This window comes from Oncorhynchus keta, chromosome 5, assembly GCF_023373465.1.
Source record: "Oncorhynchus keta strain PuntledgeMale-10-30-2019 chromosome 5, Oket_V2, whole genome shotgun sequence".
Taxonomy (NCBI): domain Eukaryota; kingdom Metazoa; phylum Chordata; class Actinopteri; order Salmoniformes; family Salmonidae; genus Oncorhynchus; species Oncorhynchus keta.
The window spans coordinates 38,807,281-38,816,630 of record NC_068425.1 but is presented as its reverse complement, the minus strand read 5'-3'; the positions used below and the strand labels follow the sequence as shown (position 1 = coordinate 38,816,630).

General features: G+C 50.3%; 1 pseudogene; it reads right to left on the bottom strand.

Annotated features, from left to right (window-relative positions):
- Window positions 1–627: 627 nt before the first annotated feature.
- The window catches only part of LOC118382463 (monocarboxylate transporter 6-like), a 21,945-nt pseudogene continuing 13,222 nt past the window's right edge, over window positions 628–9,350 (bottom strand).

Genomic DNA, 9,350 nt, shown 5'->3' with positions numbered 1-9,350 from the left:
AAATGAAGCTTTCATTATGATGACTGTTAGCTAGCTGGACAAAGTGAAGAGACTATAAATGAAGCTTTCATTATGATGACTGTTAGCTAGCTGGACAGAGTGAAGAGACTATAAATGTAGCTTTCATTATGATGACTGTTAGCTAGCTGGACAAAGTGAAGAGACTACATTTAGGTCCATTATCATTTCTAAATAGTTATGGTTTGGTTTTAATCATTTAAATGTCGATGTTGAGATTGTTGTAGAGTCTACTTTAGACAGTCCTAGCTGTGAAGAGACTATAAAGTCTACTAGTGACTGGCCAGTATGTTAGACAGTTCTACTGTAGAGTCTACTAGACTGGGCCGTATGTTATGACAGCTAGCTGGACTGAAGAGACTACAGAGTCTCATTTCTAGTTATGGGGTTTTAATCATTTAAATGTCGATTGAGATGTTAGACAGTTCTACTGTAGAGTCTACTAGTGGGCCGTATGTTAGACAGTTCTACTGTAGAGTCTACTAGAGGGCCGTATGTTAGACAGTCCTACTGTAGAGTCTACTAGTGGGCCGTATGTTAGACAGTCCTACTGTAGCGTCTACTAGTGGGCCGTATGTTAGACAGTCCTACTGAGCGTCTACTAAAGAGAAAGAAAGAGAAAGAAAGAGAGAGAAAGAGAGAGAGAGAGAGAGAGAGAGAGACTAAATCTGTGTGCAAACCCTGTGTTGTGAATGCCTGTTTATGTATGTAGATACATAGGAATCACAGTGATGATAACAGTAGTGTATGTGTAACCTCCCAGTTCTTCCCTCTGAAGACAGCAGACACCACAGAGATCCTTCATTGATTCCTCATAGTGAGGCGTTACACAGTGAGCGGTTCCTGTGATAAGCTGCAGCTCCTACAGGCCAAGGCTCATGGAAGGCTACCTCCTTACTTCATTCTCATTCTAGATGTAATTCTAAAGGCAGGCAGGTAGACAGTTTGTCTTACTGGGTTACACACGTACATATTAGTAAGTCACACGTTGGTGACACAAACAGTGTCCGCTGATCTCCCTCCCTGTGTAGAAGGAACATGGTTGTACTGGCAGTCAGGGACTAGGCTGATAGCAGGCTTCTGTTGGTACGCAGCAGCAGGAGGACCTGCTCTCTTCTTCTCTTCCCTCTTCTTCCGTCTGTCCAGATAGTAGAACGCTGCGATGAGGAAGAGGCCAGAGGAGGAGACAGTCACACTGCATGCATAGAACACATAAGAGTAGTGTCCTGTACTGTCCACCAACATGCCTGCAAGAGAGGGAAAAGAGGGGAGAGAGAAGAGAGAGAGGGAAGGAGGAGAGGAGAGAGGGGGAGAGGGGAAGAGAGGGAAGAGAGGGGGAAGGAGAGGGGAGAGAGAGGGAGAGGAGAGGGGGAAGAGAGGGAGAGAGGGGAGAGAGGGAAGGAGGGAAGAGGGGAGAGGGGGAAGAGAGGAGAGGGGAGAGAGGGAAGAGGGGGACATGGCAACAGGCACAGCGTTAGGAAAGACTCGGGGAACACTTCATTTGAAGGGCACCTACATTACCATGTCATGGCACGTTCATAACCACACAAAACAGTTAATGAGCAGTACATAAAAGCATTTCCTAGAAGGCTTGTATCAACAACCACGCGTGGTGCTACGACAGTGAAAGAACAGCTATATTTAAGCGTGTCGGTGTGTGTCCTCATAACACATTCCTCTGAACTGGACGCTAGTTCAGTACAGTTCTGCCAGGACCCACTGAGCACAGGGCTAGTCGGCTACTACCGGGCGTTGACATTAGAGTTGCCATGGCGCTGGAAACCAGAGACCACCTTAGGAGTTCAGCAGGGGTACACTAGGCCACTCCCTACTCCAGTAAGCCTGCCCCAGGGCCGTTCCCTGTCGACCCAGACCTTCCTACTCGCCTGACGCACGCACACACAGACACACACGCACATTGTGGAAACCAGAGCACATGACCCATTCACATCCCGAGCTAGACATGGGAATTGAGCAGAAATAACATTCCATTTCCCTGTGTGACAAAACTCAGTCTCCCCAGTCCTCAGATAACAGGTTTATACTGGGCATAACTCATACCCTCCCCAGTCCTCATATAACAGGTTTATACTGGGCATAACTCATACCCTCCCCAGTCCTCAGATAACAGGTTTATACTGGGCATAACTCATACCCTCCCCAGTCCTCAGATAACAGGTTTATACTGGGCATAACTCATACCCTCCCCAGTCCTCAGATAACAGGTTTATACTGGGCATAACTCATACCCTCCCCAGTCCTCAGATAACAGGTTTATACTGGGCATAACTCATACCCTCCCCAGTCCTCATATAACAGGTTTATACTGGGCATAACTCATACCCTCCCCAGTCCTCATATAACAGGTTTATACTGGGCATAACTCATATGAGGACAGTGGGAGGGTATGCCCCCACAGTACCACACCCCCCTATAGCCCCCACAGTATAAACCTATAGCCCCCACAGTGGCGTACCCACACCCCCTATAGACAGTGGGACAGTCCACACCCCCCTATAGCCCCCACAGTATAAACCCCCTATATGAGGACAGTGGGTACCACACCCCTATAACAGGTTTATACTGGGCATAACTCATACCCCTCCCCAGTCCTCATATAACAGGTTTATACTGGGCATAACTCATACCCCCCCAGTCCTCAGATAACAGGTTTATACTGGGTACCACATAACTCATACCCTCCCCAGTCCTCAGATAACAGGTTTATACTGGGCATAACTCATACCCTCCCCAGTCCTCAGATAACAGGTTACCACACCCCCTATACTGGGCATAACTCATACCCTCCCCAGTCCTCAGATAACAGGTTTATACTGGGCATAACTCATACCCTCCCCAGTCCTCAGATAACAGGTTTATACTGGGCATAACTCATACCCTCCCCAGTCCTCAGATAACAGGTTTATACTGGGCATAACTCATACCCTCCCCAGTCCTCAGATAACAGGTTTATACTGGGCATAACTCATACCCTCCCCAGTCCTCATATAACAGGTTTATACTGGGCATAACTCATACCCTCCCCAGTCCTCACATAACAGGTTTATACTGGGCACACACAACCCCTATAGCCCCCACAGTGGCGTACCACACCCCCCTATAGCCCCCACAGTGGTGTACCACACCCCCCTATAGCCCCCACAGTGGCGTACCACACCCCCATATTGCCCCCCCATGGCATCATGTGTAGCGGTACATTCCTGACAGGAGCGACACACAGTACCTGCGAGCGGCGGGCCAATCAGCAGTGTTCCACTCTCTAACATACTGATGAGACCCAGGGCAGAGGGGAACCGGCTCATCTCCACCGTCTCCATTAGCACCGTGAAGAGCAGAGAGCCAATCACAGACATGGACAGACCAAAGATGACCACGTAGATCAGGAGCACGGGGAAGGTGGCGGCCGCACCACAGATACTGTTACTCAGCCCGTTGACCAGGAGGGCTACCGCAAACACATACACAAAACAGCCACTGCCCCTGTGAGGAGGAAGAGGAGGAGGAGGAGGAGGAAGAGAACCAATTTATTATCCATTTTTGTTTTCAGATCACATCATTTTTTATTAAATGTTTTCTTGCTTGGGATTCGACCCAGCAACCCTCCGGTCCAGCTGCTGACCCACTCCTAACCTGTAACATCCAGGCTACAGTACCTGAAGCGCGGCAGGCCGAAGAAGACAGCCGCCACGGGTCTCACAGCAATGTTAACCAAGCCCAGTACGGCCATCAGTAGAGCGGCTCGGTCCTGTTCCATACCATTGGCTGTAGCATAGGGCACCAGGTAGACTAGGGGAACTACAAACCCCAACATCATCCACGTCACTCCCAGGGCGTAGGCACGGTAACGAGGGTTACTGACCAACAGGTCAAAGGCCATGTGTCTCCGTAGGAACACGACAAGGTCACTGAACACTGTCCTAAGTCTTGTCTTAATTCCCTCCTTCTCCTGTTGGAGAGGACCTTTGATTGGTTGCTTGCTGAGCCCCTGGGCAGCCTTGTTAGTGAGTGTCCTCTGGGCTCCACTGTGTTTGGCCCCCAGGGGCCTCATGACAGCCCCACACACAGCAGTTCAACAGCAGCCCTCCCAGGACCAGGAAGCTGCCTCTCCAGCCAAACTGGCCCAGCAGGAAGTTGGCCAGCAGGGGTAAGGTGCTGAGGCCCAGGGCCGTGCCGGTGGACGACAGGGCGTTGGCAAACGCCCGCCGCCTCAAAAAGTAGTGGCCCATCATGGTCACAGAGGGCTGGAAGGACAGGCAGAACCCCAACCCTGTATGAGGAGGACAGAGGAACTGATGAGGGTGACTCATAATGCCCCATAGAAAGAAGGAGAGACGTCTTATATTGGGGGGTTATAGTGTGTGTGTGTGTGTGTGTGTGTGTGTGTACCCTCTGACCTGCGATGATGCTGGTGATGTAGAGTTCTGTGATGGTTCTGGCCAGGGCGCTGACCACCATGCCTAGTCCACTCAGAACCCCTCCCACCATCACCGTTACCCGGCAACCAAAGCGTTCCACGAGCACGCTGCATAGTGGACCTGGAGAGACAGGAAACAACGTACACACACACGAAAACAATGTTCAATCTCAATACACACACACCACTAACACCACAAATCTGGAGAGACAAGAAAACAATGTTGAATCAATACACACACACACACACACACACACACACACACACACACACACACACACACAGGAAAACACACACACACAGGAAAACAATGTTCAATCTCAATACACACACACCACTAACACACCACACACCTGGAGAGACAAGAAAACAATGTTCCATCACAATACACACATTAACACACCACACACACTCCCCAAAAGCTTACAATGGACTGATTAGCATATCAGATCACAATAATTAGCATCATCAATGCATTATCACTGAACATGGAACAATAGTCTACAAATAGAGGACAGGACGCTGTTCGTTTCCACTGAAACACAGCTGCTGAAACCCACTCTGAAACGTCCTTCAGCAGACACTTCCTCCCCATGCCGGGAACGTCTGGTGGACCACAGCTTCAAACTATACAACTACAAATCAGTTCACTCCCCAGTCGGCCAGACTTGTTAGTTGGTGTTACAGGCTTATGTATATGTGTTAACCACAATTAGCCTGGGAATAGGTCATGAGGTTACCCAGACAGGGACAGGTGTCGAAGTGTACAGGCTCTTACAATAATGTGATCAGAAACACATGATCTGAATGATCATCTTCCAGCTCTTCAATCCAACTCTCCAAGACAGACCAAAGCTAACAGGAGTACCTATCAGGCTAATTGATTCAAACGAACATGAGATTCAGAGTACTGAGAACTGAGAACTCTTGGTACTGTCTTTGATGTGGGAATAATGAGTCCATTCTTTGTGAAGTCTCATCTGTGCTCTTGTGTCATGATAATGTCTGCTCCAGTCATGTGGTCTAGTCTGGTCTCTGTCATGATAATGTCTGCTCCAGTCTGGTCTCTGTCGTGATAATGTCTGCTCCAGTCATGTGGTCTAGTCTGGTCTCTGTCATGATAATGTCTGCTCCAGTCTGGTCTCTGTCGTGATAATGTCTGCTCCAGTCATGTGGTCTAGTCTGGTCTCTGTCATGATAATGTCGGCTCCAGTCATGTGGTCCAGTCTGGTCTCTGTCGTGATAATGTCTGCTCCAGTCATGTGGTCTAGTCTGGTCTCTGTCATGATAATGTCGGCTCCAGTCATGTGGTCTAGTCTGGTCTCTGTCATGATAATGTCTGCTCCAGTCATGTGGTCTAGTCTGGTCTCTGTCATGATAATGTCTGCTCCGGTCATGTGGTCTAGTCTGGTCTCTGTCATGATAATGTCTGCTCCAGTCATGTGGTCTAGTCTGGTCTCTGTCGTGATAATGTCTGCTCCAGTCATGTGGTCTAGTCTGGTCTCTGTCATGATAATGTCTGCTCCAGTCATGTGGTCTAGTCTGGTCTCTGTCGTGATAATGTCTGCTCCAGTCATGTGGTCTAGTCTGGTCTCTGTCATGATAATGTCTGCTCCAGTCATGTGGTCTAGTCTGGTCTCTGTCATGATAATGTCTGCTCCAGTCATGTGGTCTAGTCTGGTCTCTGTCATGATAATGTCTGCTCCAGTCATGTGGTCTAGTCTGGTCTCTGTCATGATAATGTCTGCTCCGGTCATGTGGTCTAGTCTGGTTTCTAAGAATGTTCCTCAGTCCTTGGTGAACCCTATCCCTCCCTCCAGCTCTGTCTTAGGAGGAATGAGAGGGAGAGAGGGTCAGGGTGATAGAAAGAGGAGGAATGAGAGGGAGGGAGGGTCAGGGTGATAGAAAGAGGAATGAGAGGGAGGGAGAATCAGGGTGATAGAAAGAGGAGGAATGAGAGGGAGGGAGGGTCAGGGTGATAGAAAGAGGAATGAGAGGGAGGGAGAATCAGGGTGATAGAAAGGAGGAATGAGAGGGAGGGAGAGTCAGGGTGATAGAAAGAGGAGGAATGAGAGGGAGGGAGGGTCAGGGTGATAGAAAGAGGAATGAGAGGGAGGGAGAGTCAGGATGATAGAAAGAGGAGGAATGAGAGGGAGGGAGGGTCAGGGTGATAGAAAGAGGAGGAATGAGAGGGAGGGAGGGTCAGGGTGATAGAAAGAGGAATGAGAGGGAGGGAGAATCAGGGTGATAGAAAGAGGAATGAGAGGGAGGGAGAGTCAGGGTGATAGAAAGAGGAGGAATGAGAGGGAGGGAGGGTCAGGGTGATAGAGGAGGAATGAGAGGGGGGGTCAGGGTGATAGAGGAGGAATGAGAGGGGGGTCAGGATGTGATAGAGGAGGGAGGGAGGGGGTCAGGGTGATAGAAAGAGGAGGAATGAGAGGGAGGAGGTCAGGATGATAGAAAGAGGAGGAATGAGAGGGAGGGAGGGTCAGGATGATAGAAAGAGGAGGAATGAGAGGGAGGGGGTCAGGGTGATAGAAAGAGGAGGAATGAGAGAGGGGGAGGGTCAGGATGATAGAGGAGGAATGAGAGGGGGGAGGGTCAGGATGATAGAGGAGGAATGAGAGGGGGGTCAGGGTGATAGAAAGAGGAGGAATGAGAGGGAGGGAGAGTCAGGGATGATAGAAAGAGGAGGAATGAGAGGGGGGTCAGGGTGATAGAAAGAGGAGGAATGAGAGGGAGGGGGGGGTCAGGGTGATAGAAAGAGGAGGAATGAGAGGGAGGGAGAGTCAGGATGATAGAAAGAGGAGGAATGAGAGGGAGGGGGGTCAGGGTGATAGAAAGAGGAGGAATGAGAGGGAGGGAGAGTCAGGGTGATAGAAAGAGGAGGAATGAGAGGGAGGGAGGGTCAGGGTGATAGAAAGAGGAGGAATGAGAGGGAGGGGGTCAGGGTGATAGAAAGAGGAGGAATGAGAGGGAGGGGGGGTCAGGGTGATAGAAAGAGGAGGAATGAGAGGGGGGAGAGTCAGGGTGATAGAAAGAGGAGGAATGAGAGGGGGGGTCAGGATGATAGAAAGAGGAGGAATGAGAGGGAGGGAGAGTCAGGATGATAGAAAGAGGAGGAATGAGAGGGGGGGTCAGGATGATAGAAAGAGGAGGAATGAGAGGGAGGGAGGGTCAGGGTGATAGAGGAGGGAGAGAGTGTCAGGGTGATAGAGGAGGAATGAGAGGGAGAGAGGGTCAGGGTGATAGAGGAGGAATGAGAGGGAGAGAGGGTCAGGGTGATAGAGGAGGAATGAGAGGGAGGGAGGGTCAGGGTGATAGAGGAGGAATGAGAGGGAGGGTCAGGGTGATAGAGGAGGAAGGGGAGGGAGGGAGGGAGAGAGGGTCAGGGTGATAGAAAGAGGAGGAACAGGGGGAGGGAGAGTGATGAAAGGGGAGGGAGGGAGGGAGGGTCAGGATGATAGAAAGAGGAGGAATGAGAGGGAGGGAGGGTCAGAGAGGGAGATAGATAAATAAACATTGGGCCACCAGAACAATGGAGTACTGGTCCTGTCTGGCCCGTCTGGCCCTGAGCTACCGCCCTATAATAACAAACAGAGGCTGAGTCATACACAGCCCAACACACAAACACACCGCGGCACGTCTGAACCTGGGCCATCCGTTCTCACACACAAGCGGGCCGGAACAGAAAGCATCCGCAGTGTTACCAGAACTCTTCACCTTACCTCTCACTTTTACTCTAAACACGCAGCCTGCAAGGAAACACCCTATACTCCCCCTGTGTGTCCAGTTCGTGTCCAGTGTGTGTATGGTACATCTGAACCTGGGCCGTTCCCACAGGCGCAGGGTCACGGAAAGAGAGTTACCAGAACTCTTCACCTTAACCCCTCACATTTACTGTAAATCTACAGCCTGCCAGAAAAACTGACTAACACTTCATCTGTGTGTGTCCTGTGGGTTTGTGTCGAGTGTGTGTGTGTGTGTGTGGGGGGGTTGTGTCGAGTGTGTGTGTGTGTGTGGGGGTTTGTGTCGAGTGTGTGTGTGTGTGTGTGCGCGTGTGTCCTGTGGGTTTGTGTGTGTGTGTCCTGTGGGTTTATGTCGAGTGTGTGGGGGTTTGTGTCGTGTGTGTGTGTGTGTGTCCTGTGGGTTCGTGTCGAGTGTGTGTGGGGGTTTGTGTCGAGTGTGTGTGTGTGTGTGTGTCCTGTGGGTTTGTGTGTGTGTGTGTGTGTATATTTCTGTGTCAACATACATTGAGGTGAAAGATAACACACAGTGAATCATTAACCTGTAGTACTGTTTCATTGAAACAGACTGAGAGAGGGTGAGAGAGAGGGTGAGAGAAAGATGGTGAGAGAGAGGGTGAGAGATGGAGATGGAGGGTGAGAGAGAGAGAGAGGGTGAGAGATGGAGGGTGAGAGAGAGAGAGAGAGAGAGAGAGGGAGAGAGAGAGAGAGAGGGAGAGAGAGAGAGAGAGAGAGAGAGAGAGAGAGAGAGAGAGAGAGAGAGAGGGAGAGAGGGAGAGGGAGAGGAGAGGAGAGAGAGAGAGAGAGAGAGAGAGAGATAGAGGAGGGTGATAGAGAGAGAGGGGTGATAGAGAGAGAGGGTGATAGAGAGAGAGGGTGATAGAGAGAGAGGGTGATAGAGAGAGGGTGATAGAGAGAGAGGGTGATAGAGAGGGTGATAGAGAGAGAGGGTGATAGAGAGAGAGGGTGATAGAGAGAGAGGGTGATAGAGAGGGTGATAGAGAGAGGGTGATAGAGAGAGAGGGTGATAGAGAGAGGGTGATAGAGAGAGAGGGTGATAGAGAGAGAGGGTGATAGAGAGAGAGGGTGATAGAGAGAGAGGTGATAGAGAGAGAGGGTGATAGAGAGAGGGTGATAGAGAGAGGGTGATA